Here is a 27,968-nt window from a genome sequence, read left to right on the forward strand (position 1 = left end):
CAACCATCAACAAACCAACGTTACTAGCTTGACATCAATGACAACCAACAACTGAGCCATAATTCCAACAAATAATAAAATAAAATAGGGTTGAAGATGATTCTAATGCAACACTGAGAAGCAATTAAATAATGCACTGATAATCATTCAAAATAACGTGTAGGACATAACATATAACAAATGCATTTTTTGGAAGTCATATCAAATGTGTTGAATGGATTACAAGTGCATTGATAGTCGTTTAAAGAAGCAATAAAAGATTCATTCAAAGGTGTGTTCAAATCTATTAAAAACCCTAAATAAAAATTGTGTTGAATAGATAACCACCTTGATTGATAAACCATTTAAGTTTCACAATGTGAAGTGATGTTTTAATGTAGGAAGTATTACAGTGTGTTGATGGACAAGCACTGCATTGGAGGATAATGCATAAAATATATTAAATGGCATTGGAATAATACAACAAAAGATGTGTTGATTGAAAGAATAAATAATTCAATGTTTTGGATGAAAATATAATAATAATTGAAACAATAATTTATACATTGCATTGGTTGGAGGTGATGTTACAACCTACGTTGAGGGAGAGAATGCCCAAGCTACATTGAAAGCAATATGAGGTAGAATTCAAAACAATATAAGCTTGTGTTGAAATTCATTTGAAGAGAGGGATATTGCAATGCATAGGAGAAATATTAAAATGGGTTTCAAAGGAAATGAATACACATGTGTTGAAGAGACATTACCTTTTGATTGAAACCCATACAAAGGATACATTAAAGAAACCATATAATAACCATGTTAGAAGGCCATGTAGTGTTAAGTGGAAAACCATATAAATGCAGAAATAATATTATATGAAAAGTGCAAGTGTGCACATTGATTACAATCAATTTAAATTATATCATAAGAATATTTACATATAATAATATCATTTTGAAAGCTTGCAATGAGACCATGTGGAAAAGCTTACAACAAGAGTTGTTAGGTTTTCACCAATGACAAAACATTGAAAAGCTTCTTCCCTATTTGACATGGAGAAAATTATAACCAAGATTAGGGTTTTGGATAATCATGCATGTCTATGTGTAACACTCCATAGCTCAATTCTTCTCTTCCCCCTCTAATTTTCCTTCTGCATATCCAATGTAATTCATCAATCCAAAGAAAGTTTTAATGGAAGGAAGAATAACATTACCAATTATTGTTTAATGAAAGCTTAAAAAATGTAATTAGGGCTTTATTGTATGATATGTGTTTAAAGTTTCACTCTTAGAATTACATTATAACAAATCTCTAGTTGCAAGTCCGAAGGCAAAATGGATGATTTTTTACATAAACAACACCAACTACTATTGTATTCATGATAAAGGGGGAATGATGACTATTGTTTATATTTATTATGTTGAAAAAAATTATCCAATGCCCTAATAATTGGTTATTCATATGTAGAGAAAAGGAATTTTAAATTAGTGATGAGTTTAAAAGTGTTATTTTCACAGATATCTTCCTAGGTAAAGCTAGGGAAAAGAAGAGAAATGCATCTTCTTTTGTTGGACACAATAACTTTAAAAAATAAAATTTCTTCTAGAGGTAAATGGTTCAATAATGCCATTATAAGGTAAAGGTGACCACTCATTGTCGTAGCTCTTGATACCAATTGATGAAAGATTGAAGTTACTAAGGCACAATCAAAAGATCAACTTCGGCCACAAAACATAGTTGATATTTCAAGGTCGTGAATTCCTTTGACCCCTTCGTATTACTTTTATATATTATTGAATCTAAATGAAGTGAATATAACATTTTAAATGTTTCACATGGTACCCTAATGGTTAGTTTCATGTTGGGAGGAATGGAGTTGAGGGATGACTACCACATCATACATCCAATGGCAATGAATTCATTTTATTTTAATTATTCCATTAGAAATGTTCTTTATTTCTAAAGGTTGGTCTCTTCATGTGAATGTTATCAATATGAGAGATTATAGTAATAGGGACATATACATATAAAATATGAAAGTTTCACAAGATTATTGTTCCTATGAAAATTATTGGAAAATAATGAGGCATTTATTGGAAACTGTGGCTTAGCTTACTACAATTATAACCCTCCATTAATTTTCTTTTATGATTTCAATAACCAAGGCTTACCTATTTGTACAAAAACGTTGTAGGGTATTTAAATGTGAAATTAGAAATTATTGAGAAGGTTATTGGTGAGGAAGTTAATAATACCTTTTAATTGCTATGTAGGAATGAAGCTAGATGGAGTTGATTTCTGGACTACCCCATTACATGAATTCATGGAATTGAGCCCATTGTGATTTAGTTTCCCTTTCATAAATATCATTGTTCTTTAATGATTGATTTGAGCATGAAATTACATTAATCCTAAAAGGAATAGGCATAAGAGTGTATTAAGAAAATCTAGAGGTCTTAAAAATATGATTCCTTCTTTGAAAAGGATATTCAGACACTGTTGAAGTCTACACCTTAGCATGTGATAATTATCATTTTCATGTCCTATTTTTTTCTTTTAGAATATCAAATTAGGGTTTCTTTATTTGTGTAGTAGTATTATGAGCATTAAAATGTAGACATACATTATTAAATGAAGCTTGGTCTTAATTTATGAAAAAAACTAATGAACTCTTTTAATGGCAGGAGTATTGCAAGTATCCTATGGGTATGTCTTGAGTTGATATATTGCAGTCCCTACTAACAAGCTCAATTATGTTACAAATCCATAGCAAGATGAACCTGGTAACATTTAGAAGGCAAAGCTACTAGGGTGATTGTTGGTCATAGTGATTTACATGTTGAAGTTTCAAAGCCTATTTCATTTCCTTTATTACGTTGTAATATTTTATGGAAATAATAAATAATAAGGGTCATCCAAGTGTTACTTGGAATGTAAAGATTCATGTGTGTTGAATAGGTAATGAGGGGATTTGGAAGGTCATGAGGGAAGTCAAAAATGACATGTCCATTTTCATAAACATCCCTCATGCCTCATTCGTACATGGGGGCCTTTAGGCACTTTAATGCTTTACCATAATTATAGAATTCTAGGCTTTGAGTGTATTTTCTCTTGATAGTTGATAGGAAAATTGATTATGGGGCTAGGGTTTATGTTTTGAAGATGATATGGATTTCTCTCATCCACTATTGGGTTTGGAGAGGCTTGTAGTACATATGCTTGGATTTATCAGCAATTAATGAGAAGTTTTCCACTTATTGCATTGATTGTCATGCATGTTAATGGGACTTGTAATAGCTATCCATGATTTTAATGTTTATGCACATGCATTTACATATTGGTTATGTGTTAATGAACTAATTGGTTGCATGAAGCTCATATGTTTTATTTTAATCTCTACTTTTCATTTCATGCAATGTTAATAATTAATTTATGAACTGAATTGCAATTGGTTTCTAACACTTTCTTGTTTATGTGGGTCTTATTTAGTCTCATCTCTATGATTCTCTCCTAAGGCATATTATTCCTCATTATTTTGTTGCTACTTTATTTTATTATGTTATATAACCTATCAATGGAGGGTTGATTTCATCCTTATTATTTAGGCATTTTACACTCGGTATCACATTCATTTCTCTGCATTTGAAATCCAAGAGAAATATACACATGATGGTAGTTAGGCCCACAAACTGGATGGATATCATATCCCAAACAGTGTGAGGTCTAATTGGGACTTCACACGGGGGACACCCCCTACTATTAAAGAAATATCTAGCAATATCAACAAAAGGATAAATTTGAACAATAATTATTTTATGTGAACCTGAAGCTTATTCAGATATGGCCTACTTTGGCGAAAAAACTATCAATCTACTTGAGGACATCATGTATTCTGAAAAACTTCAATGCCTAGATTTACTTGAATATTCATGGACACCCTTGGCTTCAAACAATAAAACTCTCCAAGATATTGTTTTTGATTTACGGAAGAAGGTACCTGATCAAAGGCAAGAGCTACTTTAGTAGATGAGCCTTGTATTCAAGCAAGGTTCCACTCTTTATTCTACTCTCTAGCGTTAGACACAGGAATCTCGGCACATTTTACGGTAGGTGGAATATTGTTTAGGCATCTTAGAAAACCACAACCTATAAATTTATGGGTTGTGGGAACAAATCAAGAAATTAATGGAGGATGTTGATGCTCTAACTAATCCCTTCAAGGATTAGAAATATTTGAGTAGATTAAATAAAAGGATGCTAAAATTACTGCACTAGAGGATGAGTCCCACCATGTTAAATGAACTATTCAAGATCTTAATCCCGTTATTTAGGACCAATAACTCCATTTTAATTAGATTTATTTGACCAGGAACACTGAATGGAATGGCTTACTTGTAGCTCAACCAAAATCTCGAGATGAAACCAAGCCAACACTTCGCTATGGAAGTGGAAAGACCAGTTGGATGCATATCACTTTCTTCCAATTAGTAACCCAAATTGTTCCTAAGTTGGGTTCATCATTAGATGCAAGACCATATGTGGAAGAAAAATATTAACTCAAGGACGAGCCAATAATTTGTGGTCAAGTCCTATTAAGTCCATTTTTTTTTATCATTTTTTATTGGAAATTGGTGGCAGAAAAAAATAAAATGAGAGTATAAAAAGGATAGTTGGATCAAGTCGTTGAAAATTATCAATTGAGTGTGTAAGAAAGGTCGGAAGCATCACGTAAGTGAACCTTAAGTTGATTTTGTTAAAGAACAATTAGATTGATTATGTTAAAAGGGACAATTAATTTTGATGATATTAGATGAGAAGATTGATTAACAATCTCAATAGGACAAATACATAAAAGTAGTTGCAAGGAAATTTGTGAGACACTAATATATATATGAATGTCTAGAGAAAGAGAAAAGTCAGAGGAGAGAACTGACATGGAGTCAAAAATTCTATTCATATTATGATCATGCTCCTATGTATTTTTTAGTGTGGATTGGATAATATTTGAGGCATTGAGATTGATTGTGAACTCTGTAGATTTGTGGGAATGAAGATGTAATCAATGTTTTAGCCTAATATCAATGAAATGAGATTGTTTGCAAGGGTATCTATGGTGTAATTTATATGATCTACTCTCTATTTAAAATTTTCTTTCTCAGTTTCTAGTATGTTAATGAGTAATGGATAATTGTCTTGTAATGGTTGAGAACTTATTTTAATGGTAAATGAACCTGCTCTCATTCAAAAAATCCATCAAATTAAAGGTCTAGTAGTGATTTGGTTGAGGCATTATTCCCTTACAAAATATTGAAAATTCCAATGCAAGATAGATTGCAACAAAACCTCTTTGTTGGCCCCTGAAGTAGATCATTGATCTTTGCATTATTTTTTACCAACAAATCATTTTGTTGCAGGAACCCTAAAATTTAACTGGTTTTTTCTAATAATGGTGACTAGGATCTTATAGAGTGGTATTCAAATGTGTTAGGAGGAAAAGTGTGACACTTAAATTCATAAGAAAACAAAGTTATGGAAGAAGAAACTTGACTAGCTTCATGAAAAGATCTTTTACCCTAAAACTGTTACTCATCAGTAAAAAATATTTTGGGCCAAATTCCCTGAAAATATATTCCATTGGTTGCGATGGTTACAAGATTATTTAAGAGATTAAGGTTATAGTCAGATATATCAGAACTAGACTTCATCAAATTTGGTTGTGTTACACTGTCTAGATCACAAACTTACTAGGGTTATTGATTTTTGGGTAAAAACTACATTAAAATGGTATATTATTGAATTTGTTGCAGAAAACCATCAATATTTCTCAAAATAAGAAGTGTTTTTCAATATTGGGTTGAGAGGAAGATTGTTGAAGGAAATCCCTTTGTGGATCAAGATCCTATTGGTGGAGTACAGGGAAGGATGGAAGTTTATCTTAAGGTTTAGAAACCTTGGCGAATCTTACTAGTCTATAATATCCAAACTATAAAATGTTTGGTGATATTTTGTAGAAATATTTATATTTCCAATGATTTTATATTAGTCTATATAAAATTTTGGCAATTGTTAAGGTAAGATAATTTTGTATTGTAAAATTTTCGCAAATTATTTTTAGGGAAAAATGGCAATTGGCGAATCAATTTTTTGGAAAAAAAACATGGAAAATTAACCCGCCTATAAATATTAGACCCTAAAATTTTCCATGGTTGAGTAAAGATTTCTACCCTTCCCTCTGACTAACATGGTAGCTTAAAACTCTTGCACCAGGGGGAGGGTCCTAGGGGATAATATGACTTGTTGTGGAACATAGCAAAGAGTTGTGATGGATGGGGAAGAAATATAGAGTGATAGATATTTTATGGTACCAAGAAGGGCTTGTATATTTAAGGAATGGAGGGAGAGAAGAATGAGGGAGATTTTAATGATAATATAATACTTGAAACTAAGTTTATTTTAGTCTTAAAGATATTGGCACCGCCTTCCAATAGGCCATGTCCTTTACTTTTCATGGCATCAAACACATAGTATAGGTATATTTTAATGACCCTACTACTCAATCCCTCTGACGTGAGGATCATCCTACCAATATTAGGGAAATATTTCTTGGTTGGAAATGTTAGAATTCACAATTATACTAATATGGATGGTGAATTAGTATAATGAAAATTTTTACTTATTTAATGTCATTCAAACATCATAAAACATTTCAAGATATACACAGAAAACCTTATAGGTGAAAATAAAAAAACTTCATTATATGAAATATATTTGTTATAGACATTTTTGTACCTTACAGCTTTGAGCATGAAATGTCCATAATCCAAGGGATCCAAAGTCCCTAAAGATGTTGTTACAGCTTCTAAAGGAAGAAGGTCAACCAATGACAGCTTCTCCCAGAAGTTCTCCACCAAAAACCACTCAGAAACAGTCAATTCAGGATCAATTCAAGTGCTCCACTAGCTGCCTGCGTTGCAAAGCACCCGAGTACACAGTCTAGGTGCGTTTCAACGCACTTGAATGCACTACCTAGGTGCGTTGAGCGGGAAATGACAAGTGGCAGAGTCATCCAACGAGGTGGAAAGACCATGGAAGCTTCCAGAATCTTCTCCAATGACACTTGCCTCACTGAATTCGACCAAGTGATGAGTAAGAGGCTCTCAGCCTCCAAGTGGAAGCAAGAACTGACAGAGAGAAGCCACAAGTCAAAACATAAGCTGACTCATCCTCTCTGCTTACATCTATATATGGATCCCTCATCCCAGAGATCCAGAGGCTGGAATTTTGTACTTTGTAGAGAATTGCTGTTGGTTTGAGATTGAGATTAGTACATTGGGTGATTTATGCTTTGTTGGAGGAGAGGAAGGGATTCCTTTGCTGGGAGGTAGATGCTGGATCAGGACTCACTTGGTTGTATCTCCTCTTGGACTTTCTTATTCTATCAATAAACTATTTGAGTTTCTCCTACATGCTGTATATCAATGATGTTTTGTTATATTTGCATGTTTAGCTTAATCTGCTCCTGAGCTTTTTATGAATGTATATCTATATCTTCGTGTAGTTTCTATCTCTTGTGATCTTGCAGGAATTCGGTGAAGCTAGGCCAGTAAGGGAGCTGGGAGCTGGGAGCTACTGAAGAGAGGAGCGATTGGATCAACAAACTAGCGAAAGACACAGGTTAGTTAGATCATTTCTCCTCATTTACATTTCATAAAGAATACTCAAGTAAGTTTCCTTGTTTGCTAAGGAACTATCACACCTTAGAGTGGGATAGGGGCATTCTGAATAGATACTTTTCCCAACAACAAATTGGCGACTCCACTGGGGATCGTATCTAGTTAGTTTATTTGTGTTTCTATTGTTGTTCTTCTCATAAACTCAGGAGTGCTGAATCGAACTGCATTTGCCATTTACAAGTGCAAAGTAGAGATCTGCTACTCTAGTCCAATCACTGGGCCTGTTTATGATCTGAACAGCTGATCCACAAATGCTCTAACAGCCCTTTGTGATAGCTCTTTAGTCCTCCTTTAAATCATCCTTCTAATTGTACCTTATTGATAGCTTTTATTCGGCCAAAAACCTTAGATCAAACTGAAAACCGTGACCCAGAACCCAGAGACCATTCTCGTTTCTGCTTCAGTGCAGGCTCTGTGAAGAGACTCTGCATTTCAACGCAGGTCCCGAGAGGGCTACCTGGGCTGCAATTCAGTTTCTTTGTTCTTCCGGTGCGCTGATCAGCCTTTGCCCTGTGCAGCTATGGTTCTTTGCATCCTTGTGTTCAGTTTTATCTCTGTTTTTTGTAGCCTGTTATCAGTGTGTGTACCTATCTGAAAACCCCTTTTCTCTGCCTTAATTCCACCTCAGTTGTATAAAGAAACTGTATTTGTTTTTGTGTATTTGTTACATCATCTGCAGTTTCCCATTACAAAAGTAAACTAGTCATACTGTCGCCTTTAGATCTAGACCTGTCGTAAGTGTCGTTTTGATCTTAGGAGTAAGTATATTTGCTGTTGACAGTTGATTGCGCTTTTACTTTTGTCTTTTGGTTTGAATTTGTGAATTTCTAAGTGTCGAAACAAGTGTTTACTTCAAAATCATAAGTGTCATAATCGTCTTTTTGATTTCAAAAAGAAACTTGTTTGTGTTTTCACTTGAAATCGAATTCAATTTTGTACAACAGCTTTATTTTTAGGCATCAATATTAAGAAAGTGAAAACAAATACATGCATTTTTGCATTTGCATATTGATCATTTGTATGGTTTGATTTAGGAAAAAGTGCATTTACAGTGTGCTCTATGCTCTTTGAGAAAAGATTGTGTCTTTCTTTTCCCCTTGTAGCTAGGATTTTCATTGTTGAAAAGAGATAAATGCTTGCTTATCATCTTTAGACTGCATTTAGGATTTGTATCTACATCTCGTGGTGATCCAAAAAGGAAAACTTCTAAGAAAGATCAACCTAAAATAAATTGAATGAACTTAACAACGCATTGGAATTTAACGCACAACATAGAGGTCTAGGCTAGAGACGTGTTCCGGCGTCGTAAAACCTGGTGACTGTCGATCTCGCTGATGGTTGGGTGATTCCTCCTGAGAGACGATAAGCACCAGTACGGATTGTGCTCCCACGTACCGTCGAGTATATATTGGGAGACCCCTATAGGCATAAAACCTTTATCCATAGGAAGCCGTGTCGACCGCCCTACTGATCGCAATGCACTGAACACAGCATTCAGGAAGATTGACCGCCCGTACCTTAAAACGTATTCTGCGGTTTTGCGAAAAGTTTGGCACACCCTCTACCTAGAACTCCAGAGCAGTTCCTTTTGGCCTTTTTCAGACTCTATAACGGAAAAAGTCCATCCGAGCATTTGTCACTTCGGGCTCGTTAAAACATCGAAGGAGACTAGAGTCATCTTTTTCTTTTTCTCGACTCTTTAAAATTGAAAAAGCAAGTTTTGTCCAAGCGTCGTTAAAATTTATTTTAAACGGAATATTCATACCCTTTTTCCTGCGTTGATCTTTAGGTTGAGAAAATGGAGCCTACCAACCAAGGAATTCCCCTTGGTGGAAATCATAGTCCCTTCTCCTCTTGGGGAGATGTTGGTGCGCCCCATATGGCCACATTGTCGCTTCCAGGACTGACAATTGGCTTGCCGATATGGCTCTTCTCAACCAATGTCGTTCAGAACACTAATATTCCTGAACAGTCGAATCAACAGTTAGACCAATCCAGAGTTACCCACCAACCTTCTACCTCCTCTAATTCTTCCTCTCCTCCTTCCTCTTCGCTTGAAGGGGCTGGCAAAACCAAAAGCCAAGTTCCTAAGGAGAAGAAGGAAAAGAAGAAGAAAGAGAAGAAGAAGAAGGAGCCAAAAGCGGCTGGGGGCAAACGAGTGTCGTCTAATGAAAATCCACACACTGCACTGACCAGGCCTAAATCGCCATGTGTCATTTGCAAGGGGGACCACTTTCACAGAGATTGTCCCTGCATCCCTCGGATACTAAGGGACTGGTCTCCCCGTTTGCACAATTCGGTGGCGTCAACCTCTGATAGCCATGTTGAATGCACACCATCAACTAGCGAAAGTGAAGTCCTAGGACAAAAAGGGAGAGCTAGATCTCCCTGTAAACTGTGCGAAGGAAATCACGCCATCCACCGTTGTCCCTTCTTAGACGAAGCTAAAAGAGTTTTGGATGATCGTCCGGTTTCACCGTTACGACTCCCTCCTGGATATAAAAAACTCTTGCCGAGTCCTTCGTTAGTTGAGAATCCAGCTGGCCCGCTCAAGTGGTCAGCTGAAGCGCCGGTCATTGAAGATGAACCAGCTGAATCCATACCCAAGGAAAGTCAAAAGTTCGAAGCGGCAGTTGACCCGGTCTTGCCTTCAGAGGTTTTATCTTCGAATGACACTGTCACTGAAGAGAACAAGGATGACACCGTCCAAATTCTCTTCATCAACACAGACTCCGACGAACATGGGGGCAAACTACCCATTCCTTTATCGCAGGAAGGAAGTTCGTCAGAACCGTACCCGGTCGTCTACTAGGTCCCACCTCCAAGCAACCTAGTTGTCTCGTTCGACTGGAACCAACTAGGCAGACCCTGTTTACCAGCAAGCATACCATTCAGAATTATCATCCAAATATACAGAATGGTCATGGCTGGCACCATCATTGATGAGGGGACATCTGTGAGTATCCTTTCCTCTACTGCTTGGAAAGTGCTTGGTTCGCCATCGCTTTTTCCTGAAATGAGAAATCTGACAGGCTTCAATAAAGGAACCAGTCGACCTTTAGGGATCCTCCCCAATGTGCCCATAACATTGAAAGGGAAGACCATTTAAATGAACGTGATGGTCGTTCAAGGACCCTTGGATTATAACCTACTCCTTGGATGAGACTATATATATTGCATGGGAGCCATCATCTCCTCACTCTTTAGAGTAATGTGTTTTCCGCACGAAGGAAGAGTGGTCAAGCTCGTGGACCAGCTTTCATTTCCCAGATCACGCATCGCAAATAGTCATATACCATCCCTAAATGGTCTCTTCTCGCAAGAAATGTCTCAACCCACGGTCCGTCCTCCCGATGAGCGCGAGTGATTCAGAAGGATATGACTGGAACCCAGGGAGCATGCGTCCTGGTCTGCATCGACAGGAAAACTTTGGGTATAAGGTAGGTTTCCACGGGAGAATATGACTAGTCCAGACCCCGTCCGTGATTGGAAGAGGGTTTGTTCTAGAATAAGATTCTTTTGTCAAAGTTATGTGAGTTGGCGGGCATCGTCGCTCACCTTTGTTTATCTCGGTAGACATCGCCGAAGAAGTGTTTTGTTGGCTCTGCTAATAGAACAATCTTTGGGTAACCTGTAAGAGGTAGTACCCTTCCTGATAAAACGAATGTTTTGTCAGCTCAAATAAAGGGTGACCCTTCCTGATAAAACAAATGTTTTTTCAGCTTGAATAGAGGGAGACCTCGAAACTCTATTTTATACCTGGGGGCATGCAAACCTTTTGGAGTGCAAGCAAGGGGCGGCTATTTATTTTTTAAATTTTTAGGACCTCTAACCCTTTAAAATCATAGGATTAGTCGTTTCCGAACTTGCATAAAGAAAGGATGCGGGGCATAGCTTTGTAAGGCGCAAGCTCCATAAAAAATGGAATCTTACATGGGACTTTCTTATCATATGACTGGATTATCGAGCAATTTTAGCACATAGTTCATGCTCGTTAAAAAATAAACATAAGATCGAGCAAGTGTTTCAACCCGCATTTAAGCTCGTTAAAAAATGAACTATCCTCTGGTAAATAACCACCGTGAATGTAACATTATCAGCCATTAAAGCCTTGGTCGTGTTTGCACCGTCACCTCCACTTTTTCATTGGCCGATCATTCACCTCCATATGATTGTTTACCCATTTTGAGGAACAGTTGTGAAGAGTGATTTCACTAGCCATCCTTGTGACACTGTTGTGCTTGGAAAATTCCAACCCTTACCTGGAATCAACTGCTACCCATTTTATCACTCGTTCCTCAAAAGACGAGTCTTCTTTAAGCTTTTTTCATTTGACTCGTAAAACATGAAAAGATTGCCAAGTTTTGGCCTTCCAACTCGTTAAAGCAACCGGAAGAGCTATCCCTCCTCTAGATTTTAATCTTTTTGGACCTAAGGGATTATTGCACAAAAAGATCGAGCGCTTGTTTTGTTCGGCTCGTTAAAACTATCGAAAATTCATCCCTTCTGTATAGTTTTATACTTTTTCGGACTTAAGGGATTAGATGACGAAAAAGGACTTTCGGAGTTAACTTTACGTACCTTTTCAGACTCTCTAAAAATGAAAAGGACCGAGTTATCTTTGTCGTTAGACTCATTAAAAACATTAAATAGCGACAAACTTGTCTTTAGACGAGAACGAGTTTCACTATCGCTAGGCTTGTTAAAACATAGCGATGGGTTTGCCCAAAGGGAAAATTATAGAACAAGCATATGTTATCCTCCTTAAGCTTGACAAAAATAAAGAGGTACTGGTCAGCAATGACTGGGGAAAAATTGGGAAGAAACTCAAATAACCTTTATTGGTAGCAAGTCGCTCTTGAACATGACACTTCCACTCCGTGCCTGAGTCGGGTTGGGTTGTTTCATTCACCGGTCACATCGCCATGGTCTCGCCATACCATCCACCTTTGGGGTAAATGCTACCGATCCATCACATAAGTGTCGCCGATATGTTCAAGAGAAGTCATCCAGAGAAGTCAACCATGTCCCATCCACTACCATACATTATACTTCATTCTTTCATGACCGCCACCCTGAACCATATATCATCAGATCGTTTTCACCTCCATCAAAATCATTTGCTCCATTCCGTGTCATTGATGTGGGATACATCAAGGCCCTCCTTTGACGGATCGCTTCTTGTCGACATCAGCTCATTATCCAAGAAGTTGATCTAGGAACACCCCCTTCAGTACTTTGAAGCTTGCATGCCTCAATGGCAAGTTTCTCACTTCCGGCGACAGGTATACATCAATGACCTTCGACCGAAAGATTTTGCGTGGTGTTCGACGCCAAGTCCTTTATTCACACCACGTGAATTGTACTGCAGTACCTTGAGGGTCATTATCATTATCGGTGATTCCTCTCGTGCTTGTTAACAGTTTACATCATTGACTGGTAATCAAGTGATGTCTTTCCATGTTCGACTACAAAACATTTCTCACATGGATCAACTTGTACTTAGAGTGAAGATCGGACGGGATTGAAGACCCCGGATCTAGTTTCATCCATCTGGGTTGCGATATATATTCAGGAAAAATAAAGACATTGACATGTACAGCATTGCAGAACAGATAATCATCCTACCAAAAGGATGATGATTTAAGCAGGATCATCAGTCTACCATCAGACGATTGTCTGTCCTATGTACATAAAAATGAATTTATAAAGATGAGCATGGGAATGCTCGCCTCAGCTAGATCATGAAAACAGTATGAAAAATAATGTATTGTATTGTATCTTATTACAGGTCTCCTCCCAGCATTGAATGAACTTCGGATCCTCCTAATAAAGCATTTCACCCGATAAACGGCCTCATACTTTAGGGGGCAATTGTTATAGACATTTTTGTGCTTTACAGCTTTGAGCATGAAATGTCCATAATCCAAGGGATCCAAAGTCCCTAAAGATGTTGTTACAGCTTCTAAAGGAACAAGGTCAACCAATGACAGCTTCTCCCAGAAGTTCTCCACCAAAAACCACTCAGAAACAGTCAATTCAGGATCAATTCAAGTGCTCCACTAGCTGCTTGCGTTGCAAAGCACCCCAGTACACTGTCTAGGTGCGTTGCAACGCACTTGAATGCACTACCTAGGTGCATTGAGCGGGAAATGACAAGTGGCAGAGTCATCCAACGAGGTGGAAAGACCATGGAAGCTTCCAGAATCTTCTCCAATGACACTTGCCTCACTGAATTCGACCAAGTGATGAGGAAGAGGCTCTCAGCCTCCAAGTGGAAGCAAGAACTGACAGAGAGAAGCCACAAGTCAAAACATAAGCTGACTCATCCTCTCTTCTTACATCTATATATTGATCTCTCATCCCAGAGATCCAGAGGCTGGAATTTTGTACTTTGTAGAGAATTGTTGTTGGTTTGAGATTGAGATTAGTACATTGGGTGATTTATGCTTTGTTGGAGGAGAGGAAGGGATTCCTTTGCTGGGAGGTAGATGCTGGATCGGGACTCACTTGGTTGTATCTCCTCTTGGACTTTCTTATTCTATCAATAAACTATTTGAGTTTCTCCTACATGCTGTATATCATTGATGTTTTGTTATATTTGCATGTTTAGCTTAATCTGATCCTGAGCTTTTTATGAATGTATATCTATATCTTCGTGTAGTTTCTCTCTCTTGTGATCTTGCAGGAATTTGGTGAAGCTGGGCCGGTAAGGGAGCTGGGAGCTGGGAGCTACTGAAGAGAGGAGCGATTGGATCAACAAACTAGCGAAAGACACAGGTTAGTTAGATCATTTCTCCTCATTTACATTTCATAAAGAATACTCAAGTAAGTTTCCTTGTTTGTTGCTAAGGCACTATCACACCTTAGAGTGGGATAGGGGCATTCTGAATAGATACTTTTCCCAACAACAATATTGTAGGCACCAACCTTTAGGAGACACCAATATCCTATGTTACTTTTTACGCACTAGCCTACAAGAGACACCAATCCCCTCTATTGCTTTGTAGGAATGAACCTATAGGAGACACTGATCCCGTCTTGTTATGCAACCAGTTCACAAATTGATAGATCAATGACTTGAAAATTATCCTCTTCGATGGGGAAACCTCCTTTACATTACATAAATGAACAATTCTTGGATGATAAAAATGATAATCCCTCCTTTCTATATATAGTATTCTAAGGGGTCACAACATAATTATAGCCTCCATAACAATAATAATGTATGGGAACAACAATAACAATAATGGGCTTCTATGGGGCACGATAATAACAATATGGGGACTACATCAGAATAACAATAACAATAAGGGGGCTACACTAACAATATAGGGACCTAACATGCCCCTCTCCTTCAAAAAGTGTTGACATTAATGCTTGAGTAGTTATGGATGCTTCTGTATAAAATTATCATCCTCCCATGTGGAATCTTCAGCGGGTAAGTTCTTCCACTTGATGAGATACTCTGAAATTGATCCATTTCGTAGTTGTTAGGTTCTTTTTATGTGAGTGATTTAGGTTCCAATATGATTTTTCCTTCCTTGTCAAGTTCTGTCAATATTGTTTAAACTGGGATCTTGTCAACTATAACCTTATTTAAGCATGAAACATGGAAAACAGGGTGCACTCGAGAAGATGCAGGAAGCTCTAATTTGTATGCCATAGTACCAATGTTTTGCAACACCTTGTAAGGACCATAGTACTTTAGTGATAATTTATTATCCTTATTAGCTTGATTGAGGGACATTTGTTCATATGGTTGTAGCTGTAAAAATACCTAGTTGCCTACATTAAAATGTCCTTCGTTGTGATGAGATACTCTAAAATTGATTGATTTCATAGTTGTTAGGTTCTTTTTATGTGAGTTCTTCAGGCTCCAATATGATTTTTCCTTCTTCGTCAAGTTATGTTATTATTTTTTGAACTAGGAGCTTGTCACCTATAACCTTATTTAAGCATGAAACATGGAAAACAGGGTGCACTAAGGAAGATGTAGGTAACTCCAATTTCTATGCCATAGTACCAATCTTTTGCAACACCTCATAAGTACCATAGTACTTTAGTGATAATTTATTATCATTATTAGCTTGATTGAGGCACACTTGTTTGTATGGTTGTAGCTGTAAATACCTAGTTGCCTATATTAAAACTTCCTTCACTGTGATGATGATCTGCCTATTGTTTCATTCGATTCTGCACCAAAATGAGGTTATCCTTTAAGAGTTGGAGAACTTACTGTTGATGCTCGATGTGATATTCCACTACTTGAAACTTAGAATTTTCTCTTAAATATGATGTAATGGATGGTGGATGATATCCATAAAGTGTCATAAATGGGGTCATTTTCACTGAGTATGGAAGGAAGTGTTATACACCATTCAACCAGAGATAACCACTTGACCCATTGTGTTTGTTTAATAGATACAAAGCAAAGAAGATATCCTTCCAAACATTTGTTCACTATCTCAGTTTGTCCATTAGATTGAGGATGATAATATGAGATATGAGCTAATTGAGTACCCAGATAAGAAAATAATTTCATCCACAAACTTTCGGTGAAAATGGGATCTCTGTCACTTAAAATAACCTTTTGGTTTCCATGTATCTTTTGAATTTTTTCCATAAATGCAATAGCAATTGTACTGGTTTTAAATGAATGAGATAAGGCACAAAAATGTGCATACTTGGTAATCCTATCAACTACCACTATGATGACACTCTTTCCTTCAGACTTTGGTAAACCTATGATAAAATCCATTGAAATTTCCTCCCAATGTTGACTTGTAATGGCTAAAGGTTGTAACAAACCCGATTTTTTAATTGTCTCAACTTTATTTTGTTGGCAAACCAAACATTCCACCATAAAATTTTGAATATCATATTTAAGGACCTCCCAAAAAAATTCCTTCTTGACCCTCTAGTAAGTTTTTAAAAATATTGAGTGCCCTCTTAAGGGAGGGATTTGAAATTCCAAAAGGATCTTTTATTTGAGTTGGGAATTCTTACAAATAAATAAGCAATCTTTGTACCGTAATGAATCATTTTCCAGCTAATTGTATGAGATACACTGGGATCTTGCTGCAAATTTTGAATGAGTCTCCACACTTCTTCGTCATTCTTCCATTCATCCCTTGCCTCGGTTATCCAATCTTATTGGATAATAGAAATTGAACAAAGCAATCCATCCACATCCTCATCCTTTCTTGAGAGTGCATTTACAACAACATTTTTCTTCCCTTTTTTGTAGATGATTTTAAAGTCATAACCCAAAACCTTTGAGAGCAATTTTTTTCTCTTCTAAAGATAATATTTGTTCCAAAAAGTATTTAAGACTACCATGATTTGTTTTTACCTTTGAAGTGTCTTCCCATTAGGTAAGGTCACCATTGCTTTAGTGCATGTAGTATTTCCAACATTTCCTTCTCATAATTAGGTTTGTGTAAATACTTTCCTTTCATTGGATGGCTTTCAAAAGAAATGTGCCTTCCTTCTTGCATTAAAACAACACCAATTCCATTTCCTGGCCTTTGTGAAGTTTGGCATAGCTAAGACTAGTGCTTGGCACATTTTCTCTTTAAGATGTTCAAAGGCCTTAATTCCTTCTTGAGTCTAAGAAAATGCATATTTCTTCAGTAATGTTATTAGAGGTGCTGATATTATCCCATAATTCTTAACAAAATTGCGATAACACCCTGTCAACCTGAGAAATCCTTGAAGATGCTTTATGGTTGTTGGGATTTTACATTCCTTAATGGATTTAATTTTGTTAGGGTCTACCTTAACACCATCATGAGATACAATATGACCCATATATTCCACTTCTTGTACTCATAAGAAGCATTTGGATGTTTTTGCATATAATTGTTTCTCCTCCAATAGTTTGAGCACCATGTCAACATGTTGTAAATGATCTTCCAAGACTTGTTGTAGATTAGTATATCATCAAAAAATACTAACACAAATTTTCTAAGGAAGGGTTTTAAAATGGAATCCATCAAACCTTGAAATGTAGACAGTGCATTGGTAGGGCCAGAAGGCATGACCAAAAATTCATAATCACCCTCATGAGTTCTAAATGTTGTTTTCAGAATGTCTTCAATCTTCATTCTAATTTGATGATATCCTGAATGAAGATCCAACTTGGTGAAGTAAATTGATCCATGTAATTCATCCAAAAATTCATCAATGATATGAATGGTAAATTTATCTTTAATAGTGATCTTGTTGAGCTCCCTATAATCCAGACACATGCACCATGAACCATCCTTCTTATGCACCAATACTACTAGAGTAGAGAAATAACTTTGACTAGGTTGAATTATACCGGCCTCTAACATTTTTGAAACCATATGTTCAATTTCACTCTTTTGGGCATAGGGATATATGTAAGGCCTGATGTTTGGAGGAACACTTCCTGGAATCAAATGAATAGCATGATCATGATCACAAATAGGTGGGAGGCCTTTGGGAGTCTCAAATATGTTGGAATGATTGTCCAAGGCTTTTTGGAGATCTGGAGAAATAGATGATTTCTATGTGTGAATATTTAGAAGCTATGCCATGCCATTAGAGCTTATTATCTTTCCTAATTTCCCTGTGATACACCTTAATTCAACTTCCTTTCCTTCCCAAAAAAAATTCAAGAAAAGTTCTTGAAAATTAAAAGCTATCGTAGTACTCCTAGTACAACACTAGCACCACCCAATGGAATGGAAAGCATTGGAATATTCAATGCATATTCCCCCATGGTTAGCTTGATATTATGGCACTTTCCAGAGAAATTTATAGTTCCTCCATTTGCAAGCATCACTTGACACTCTGGTGTTGGATATAGGAAGCAATTTGATTCCTTGGCTCTTACAATGAATAAAATTATGGGCACTACCTGAATCGATAATCACTATTACATTTTTCTTCTTGATATATCCTTCTATCTTGATAGTTGGAGGAGTGGTAATTAATGCCAATTCATTACAAGATATCGTGGGATTCATTTATTATTTCTTTATTGGTTGGCTCCTCGTGTATATCCTCTTTCTTTTATGTTTCTTGTTCCTTTTCTTCCTCCTCTTCACAATCTATGTAAAATAATTTCTTCTCAGCACACTTATGACCTTTAGTGTATTTTCTATCACAATGGTAACAAATCCCTTTTTCTCTTCTTTCTTCCAATTTTTGTGGTGTCAACCTTCTAGGTTTTTGAAGGCTAGGAGCAACAACACTTCCATCTTTATAGTTGTGAGTGGTAGACTTCCTTGTTGCCATAATTTTGCTTTTAACATTTCTTGCAACCCTAAATGCCTTCTCCAATTAATCAGGTTCCCAAAGCTGAACCTCATGTTGGATGTTATCCTTTAAAGTCCCTATGAAGACATCAATCCTATGTTCCTCTGGAATATCATTTACCGTTATATTCAATTTTTGGAAGTCATCAATGTGCTCCACCATTGAACCCTTTTGTTTGAGATTTATCAATTGGCTAAAGAAGGTGTTTCTCTTTGTATCCCTGTAATGTTCTATCATTTACTTTGTAAAAATTGACCAAGTGATAAGTGGTGTGTGAGAACAAAGCCATCAATACCATACAAACTGATTGGGTTCTAAATATAAAGTTGAAATGCGTACCTTTTGTGTATGTTCCACATTATGGAGAGCAAAATATTGCTCCATCTGTAATATCCATGTTACCAGATCCTTGCCATAAAACTTCCTCATATCAATATTTGGAATATGGTGGGTCTTTAACATAACGTTAGAGTCTATGAAATCATGATTAACATTTCTTTTATTCTCATCATGAGTTTTATCTAATATCTTTTTTCCATTAGGAAGCATCTCTTGTAGAAACTTTGTCAAACCTTCTTTCAAACCTTCCATGTCTTCTTTTAAAACATCCTTTAAACCTACTATGTATGCTTTTAAACCTCCCATGTATAATTTTAAACCATTCATCAAACCATCAATTTTAGCTTCTATTTCATTTTTGGTTACTCTTTGTGAGAGCGAAATTTGTTGGACTTGGTCTCGTAAATTTGATATATCATGTTGCATTTCCTCCTCTTCTTCATGTGTTATAGAAGAGATTTATAGTTTCTTACTAGGCATGTCCATTTTTATGTTTTGAGGAATTTTCAAATCAAACAATGATATCTATGCTTCCCTATTCCCTTTGAATCACTTCAAACTGATTTTTCAAACAAAAGTTTTGCAAAATTTAAAAAATACACACCTTTTTCTTTCTTTTTAAGAGCTATATATTGTAGATGCTGTATCTCTGTAATTTTGAATCTCCAAGATCAGAAATTATGTCTTGTAGTACCCCTCAGCGTTTTCTTTCCAACCCAAAAACTCAAACAAAGATTGGATTCTTCAAGAAATATTTATGCATAATCTCCCACGATGATCTGATTATAGACTGGTTCAGTAGAGTGAACTTGTGCGAAGTGCCACATGTCATTGTTTCAACCTTCAGCTCTGAAAATGATACCCAAACAACTAGTGCTCATCTTATTTTCATCGATTCTTACAAAATTAAAATTTGATACTCAAAGACAAATTTACGACGATTTTCCCTAGGTCACCGTTTTGAGATGGAATTCTGGAGTCATCAAAAACCCTAACTTCCTTCGATCATATCTCTAAAAATATAGTGAGACAAGATCTAAAATTCGTACACAAAGTTCACCAATATTTATGCTCTACGTGATTACATTTTCAGCTTTTTACACTTCATAGAAAACAATTTATAGTGAAAATTCCATGATGACCTATTCGAAGCAGTGAAACCCTAGAATCCAAAGCTCTGATACCAAATGTTATGCAACCAGCTCACAAATAGATAGATCAATGACTTAAAAGTTATCTTATTCAAGGAGGAAACCTCCTTTACATTACATAAATGAACAATTCTTGGATGATACAAATGATAATACCTCCTTTCTATATATAGGATTCTAAGGGGTCACAATAAAATTAAAGCCTACATAACAATAATAATATAAGGGAAACACAATAACAATAGTGGGCTTCTATGGGGCAAAGTAATAACAATATGTGGACTACATGGGCACAACAATAACAATAATGGGGCTACACTAACAATATAGGGACTTAACATAGCTTTAAATGTTCTTTGTAGGCAACAACCTGCATGATACATCAATACCTATGTTTCTTTGTAGGCACCAACCTACAATAGGAACTAATCCCCTTTGCTACTTTGTAGGAACCAACGTATAAGTGACAACAATCCCCTTTGGTTTTTGTAGGAACCAACCTATAGGAGACACAAATCCCTACTGGGAAAAAAATCCATAAGTACTAACCTACTTAATTCTTCACAATGTCTATTAGTTGCTTCTACTTTAACCATTTTTTCTTGTCACTTCTATCTTAACCAAGTTTTTCAGTTTCTTTTTCCTTCAATAGGTCCACTTGTTGCTTCATCCTTTACCGATTCTACTTCTCCTAAAACTTTTTGCTTTTGTTTTCTTCCCAAGGAAAAATTTTCATAGCATGCCACATATCTCGTTTTACAAGTGGTTCTAGAATTTATACCACAAGTTCCTAGAGATCATTGATTTGTCTCATCCAAATTTCATAGTCTATAAAATCTTAAAAAGAAAGTTATATAAAAAATGACACGATAACTTGCTTGAAGCATATTTCATGAACATTTAAGAACACTAAATTCCTCAAATCATATCTCCAAAATTGTAGCGAAATAGGGTTTAAAATTTATACCATAAATATCCTGTGATATTTCCTCTATATCCTTCAAATTTTATATTTTGAAACATCATGGAAAGAAAGATATAGCTAAAATACCAAGTTGACGTGTTTGAAGAAACCTATATTTCATAGAAACACTCATAACCCACTCATTTTTGCATCATCCTACTACCTTTCCATCAATCATAAGTCATCTAAGATAAAAAAATAAATACATAAAGAGGTAAAAGTCCAATATCTCTCTAGTTCTATATGTTTTACTTTATAAAATTGGGTGAATTTGCAAAGATTACGAAAAAATAACATATTTCGTAGCTCTAATGACATTCTATAATTACATCCAAGGTTAAAATGGTTTCCAAAGTGAACAGATCATCTCAACCACATAGGTAGGTGTCAAATAGCTCCAACATCATATTCCATGTATTTGGTGCAACAAAAAGCTCATTAGTTGACCATAATAACTCAGTCAAACATTCAGTCAGCCATCACAAGGCATATGGAACAGACGAATAATATATCAAGACTACTATTTGGTAGTATATCGACTCCAGGTGAGCATGAATAATCATCCTCAAAGCTAAATATCAACAAAGAAAATGATGATGTGCCTGAGAAATCATATGATTTGTTAACTCATCAACGAATTATAGGATTAGATCTTCAGATGGAACAGGACACATAGTCTTCGTTTATCTATTCAGAGTTATAGAAATGGTTCTGTTAGTTAGTTATCATAAAAATATATATAAATATGACTCGTTGAGAGGAAAGAATCATATTTTATCTTTTGTTACTTCAAAATAATATTATGATGCATAGACTCTTTTGATTCAAATATTGTGTCTTGTTATCATTGTGCTTTGATGAGAAGGTTTCATTTGTGACCGTGAAGTTTCCTAAGTGTTTTCTTTAATATCGTGCACTAACAGGAGGACCTCGCATGGGACTGTAGAATAATATTTTAACTTCACCTTGGCTTTACTCTTTTTTTATCATGCTTTGTATTCTTTCATAGTTAGCTCTCACTTTCGCTTACTATGGTATTTTATTTTACAATTTTGTCAAGCACTTGAATTAAATTCAAAAACCAAAAATAATCTACCATTCATTCATATATTTAGTTTTTATTCTCACATTTATTTCCATTCTCACATTATTTAATACATTTACACAACATCCATATGTATATTTACTCAACATTCATAAGCACATTCACACAACATTCATACACATATCATAGTTTTAATTTATTAATCAATTCTAAACCTGAAACACATGTTTTTGAGCATTTTCTATTCAAGTTTGATAGTTTCTCTTTTAAGGTTATTTCAAAGCTTCAAAAGTAAGTTTCATATATAGTTGTATTGCTTTCATAGATAGTTGTCATCTCTTTCATCTCTATCTAGTTTTCATTTATTTTCATTAAATAAAATTGTCTTTACTTTTCTTAGATCAGGATTTGAATTCTCTCTTAAAATAAGTTTATTTCTCCATTAGTATAGATTGTTATTTTTTATTTCATTAGACTAGAATTATTGTTTTAACTAGTATAAGAAACTACATTAAGAGTTCATTGCCTTCATAGAATAACTTTGCTTGGTTTCACAAGGTTGGAATTCAGATAGTCATCTTTACTTTCATGCGTTGTTACAATAGTCATTTTATCACTTGCATTGAAAACAAGTGTGTGTTCTCTATCTATATTTCATCTCATAATAAGAATTCTATTGCATCATTAGACTCTCATATTTAATTACTTTCTAGACTAAGACTTTAGTTCTTGAGATATTAGAATTATTTTTATTTAAGAACTTGAAAGTTGATTTCCTAGCATAAGTCTACCAACCTGGATTGACATTTTAATGTAATTAATTTAACACGGAATTAAATTACCCATCATTTTTTGTGTTTTTGTTGAGGAAGTATACATATGAATTTATCTTTCAATTTATAATTTATGTTTAGTTTACACGAATCTTGATATTAAGAGCGGTAAAATGAGAGGTAAGAACCTACACATCATGATTGTGAGGTTTATCCTAACTAAGGATGTTGAATTACATCCCATTCTTAGTCACATTCATTCTTAGATGCATAAAATTTAGAATGCATTCATTGTAGAATGTATGCATAGGGAAAGAGACTCTAGAGGTAGATTTCTTAGAGGACAAACTTCAATTTCATCATCAGCAACCACCCCCACTAGACCATATGGTGCAATAAGACCTGCATCACCATCCATGTCACAAATTCCAATGTTTGCGAGTAGAATATGACTCCTTATGGTACAAAGGTCGGAAATTACAACTGAAGAAGAGCTAACTTCTTCCAAAAGAGTAGTAGTAGATGAACCTACATCTTCAACCGAGGAAGTCATATTTATTTCTTCAATAACAGAACAACTTGTTGGACAAGAATTAGAAGTACCTACCAAGGGAGAATAATAAGAATAAAAAGGAACTTTATCTAGAGGACCATTAATAGAAGAACCAAACGGATAAAATTGAGTTGAAGAATCTTGTTACCTTAGCTTCGAAGGATCAACGGTAGAAGGTGAAGGAGAAGTATTTCCTCCACCCAATGGACATGAAATAATAATAAGAGGAGGATGAGGAGGATAAATGCCACTACTTGGAGGTGCCAAAGGAGGAAGAAGACCTCGTAGTGGTGGAAGAGGTAGTAGAGCAGGTAGAGTAAGAGGTGATGACAAAGATGGTGATAATGAGGAAGATCCTTATGGATTTATGATTCAATATATTTACCATAATTTTAATATGAAGAATATACATCCATATGTACTTCCTAACTTCCATGGTATGAGAACAAAAGACCTAGAAATTTTTCTCTTTAAATTTAAAGTGTCATATCTATATATATTAAGATTACTTACTTGATGCTCAAAAGTTGAAATTATTTCTAGCCACATTGAATGATGGAGCTCTTAAATGGTTTATGGGTCTAGGTACTAACTCTATAAGATAATGGGATGGTATGAGAAGGTGATTCTTAGAAAAATATAAAGTCAATTTGCTAAATTTTATGGTATGGTCTATGCTTGCAATAATTACTTCAATGTTTTATTAGCCCAATAAAAAAATTACTTTAGATTCACATTAAAACTTTAGTAGCATTCACTTTAGATCATCATTGACAATAATTGTAGATATAACATTAACAATAAGTACAATAATATATGAGATGAGAAGTGAATTATTTAAAGCGAAAAGTATCAAGTGAATTTTATACTCAAGGTGCCCAAGAGACATGTCTCTTTATAAATTGGATCATGTATCTTTGTAAATTAAGTTCTACTAAGTTTGCACATTTACATTTTTACCCATATTTGTTAAGGTGTTGAAGAACCCATAAATAATGGTGGGCAGTATCTCTTGGTAAGTACATTGATTTACATATTTTTCCTTATCCCATTTTTTACGCAAATACTTGCTTAAATTATGGTGAGTAGTAAATTATGGTAAATATGTTATTTACAGGAGTATAAGCTATTTTCAATGAATGGTCATTTCCTTAGAGACATGACTCTCCAACACTAAGTATTAGTTAATTATTCATTATATATATATATATATATATCTATATCTATATATATATATATATATATATATATATATATATATATATATATATATATATATATATATATATATATATATATATATAGATATATATATATGTGTGTGTGTGTTATTGATAAAATGATTCTAGGAAGGGGAATTAGCCCCTAGTTGCACTCCTTAACACTGTTGTATACATCATGATCTTAAAGAGAAAATATTTAAAATGACTTGAAAAGAAGATGGGAGCCTTGAGGATATTGTAGAGAGATTTTCATATAATGTTAAGAGGGAAAGATTACATAATCTAGGATTTGGTAGACTAAAAACCCTCTTACTTAAAGTAATCATAGATGAGTGGATTGATCTCCTTAACCTAATGGGTAAAGGATATGCTTCTCAACTATGATTTCAATAGATTTGTGGGTTATCAAATCATATATCAAGACGAAAAATAAAGTCTGGAATAAGTCCTAGAGATCCAACCATTGCAAGATTAAGTAAATCAACATCAGGATTGGAAAGTCGAGTTGTGCTTGGAATTATTTTCTTAATAATTTTAAAACATAAATTCTTGGTAATATTAGTGAACATATTGATATGTTAAGAATGAAAAACAGAATGTTGCTTTTTCGATATTTATCCTTAGATGTAGAAAGAAAAATTCATTAAGAGAATGTCCACTTCAAAAACTAAAATTAATGTCATTTGTGAAAAATCAAATGCAACGAAATATTTCCCATCACTATATGGGTTGAAATTTGTTTACCAAGAGGATAATGTGGTGAATCAAACACCAAAACAATTTTTCTTTGTTGTTCCTAAGAGACCTTGGGAGCATCGTTAACCAGGTATGATGTAAGATCATAATTCAAAATCTCAATATTATGCAAAACAATCTCATATTAGCTATAACATACCCTTTCCTTGGCAACCCTAGCCATTATATCCTCAAAACTCATCTTGGCCAGAAGGTTGGCAAGAATCTTATGGTAGTAATCCATAATATCCTCAATCTTCCCCTTAGTATCCTTAATACTATTCTCAATATTATTCCCCACCACCAAAACCTTGACAACCTCAATTTCATCATCAGTTGACTACTAGTCAACCTATCCCATTACCAACTACTCAACTACTTGCACAACTACTTTGAAACCCTAATAATAAAATACCTTACAACCCACTTATAATGTTGAAGTACAACATTTCTAAACTCACATTATAGCTCCCCTAGATTTAAATGATATTAACCTTAGATCACAGAGAGTTATGTAAAAAATGAATCCTCGTGTCGTCATTAAAGAACATAAAGAGGATGAAACTCTTGAAAAGGAAGAGTCTCCTCAAGAGAAAGAATTTCCTAACAAGATAAGTGACAATGAAATAACACCGGCTTCTACTACTCCTTTAGTATAGCAACCCTCTATATCCTTACAAAATCCTCCTTTCCTAGAGAGATTACCAATAGATGAAAGTGTAGAGAAATAGTTAATTTTCCAAAATTATGACATGCTAGATGAGCTAAAGAATATTTGCATTAAAATTCCTTTACTTAAAGCAATAAAGTATATTCAATTTTTTGCAAAAATAATAAAAGAGTTCTGTATTAGAAAACCTAGTAGAAAAATAAAAGAAATACACGAAGTATAAAAGAAATACATGAAGTTCAACTCATTAAAAATTTTGTAGAACTCATGATGGCAAAAAATATAATTGAAAAATATTTAGATCCATGGAGTCCCATCATGAAAATCCACATCAATAACATTGAAATCCTAAAATAATTAATCGATTTAGGTGCAACAATAAACATCATGACAAAAAGTACTATGGACAAATTACAATTGGCTAATCTTCAATGTCGTCCTAGTATATTATTGTTAGTCGATAGGTCTACTATCAAATTAGAGGGTATATTAGAAGTTTTATTTGTATCTCTAGATTCATAGAATATTTGGTTGATTTAATGATCTTAACACCAAAAACCAATCTAGGAGGTCATCCATTAATATTAGGTAGGACACGGTTAGCCACAAATGATGCATTTATCAGCTATAGATTTGGTGACATAATCATTTCTAATGGAAATTCAATGAAAATCTTACATTATATCCTCCAACAAGCATAATAAATGAATATGGAAATGAAGAATGGATGGATGATGATGAAGAAGAAGAACACTAAGACATTTAACTAGAGTTGATTATCCCAGAACAATGATAATTAAAAAATTTGATGACAAAAGACAATTAATGAATCTTATGAATATTTGTGTTTTGTCCCAATATTTTAAACAAAATTATTGTGTTCATATGTTAGTGTTGGAAATAATACTGAGGGGGGGGGGGGGGGGTGAATCAGTATTATCAAGTCAATAAAACTTTTTCATTTCCATACTTAGATACATATACGCTACTTCAGTTAATGGAACCCGCGTGTATACGCAACTGTGTCTAATGCAACTAGCATATATCAAAAATACTTATGATTCAGTTAATCCATTAAATGTTGATCTTTAGTTAGTGCATCAGAACTTCATTAACCATATGTATAGTAAGTAAAATAGAACAGATCATCACACACAAGAAGCACACATGAACACCATGATATAAGGTGGAAACCCAATGTGGGTGAAAACCACCTGCTGCAAGTCGTCTCTATCTTCTTTCAATAAGATACTTCATTTTACAATATTTTGTACTGGTGCAGTCCTTTACCAGTACGCAGGCTGCAACCTGCAGAGGGCTACAACCCTCTCTCGTTTTCCAAACTCTCCTGGATGGGAGCTACAACCCCCTTGGCTCTTGTACTAGTTGATCCATTTACTAGTATGTAGGTGCCTGCCTACTGAATGCTCCAATCTTCACTCGTTCTCCAGCTGCTACTGGAAGGGAGCTTCTACCCCCTTAACTCTTGTACTAGCTGTTGTACTAGT

General features: G+C 35.0%; 1 pseudogene; it reads right to left on the minus strand.

Moving 5' to 3' along the window:
• The window catches only part of LOC149178804 (protein argonaute 7-like), a 40,948-nt pseudogene extending 14,914 nt beyond the window's left edge, over positions 1 to 26,034 (minus strand).
• Between the last annotated feature and the right edge of the window lie 1,934 nt (positions 26,035 to 27,968).

The sequence above is a fragment of the Pinus tabuliformis genome, chromosome 4_1 (genome assembly GCF_031772625.1).
Source record: "Pinus tabuliformis cultivar Carrire ecotype Pingquan chromosome 4_1, CPIR1, whole genome shotgun sequence".
NCBI lineage: Eukaryota > Viridiplantae > Streptophyta > Pinopsida > Pinales > Pinaceae > Pinus > Pinus tabuliformis.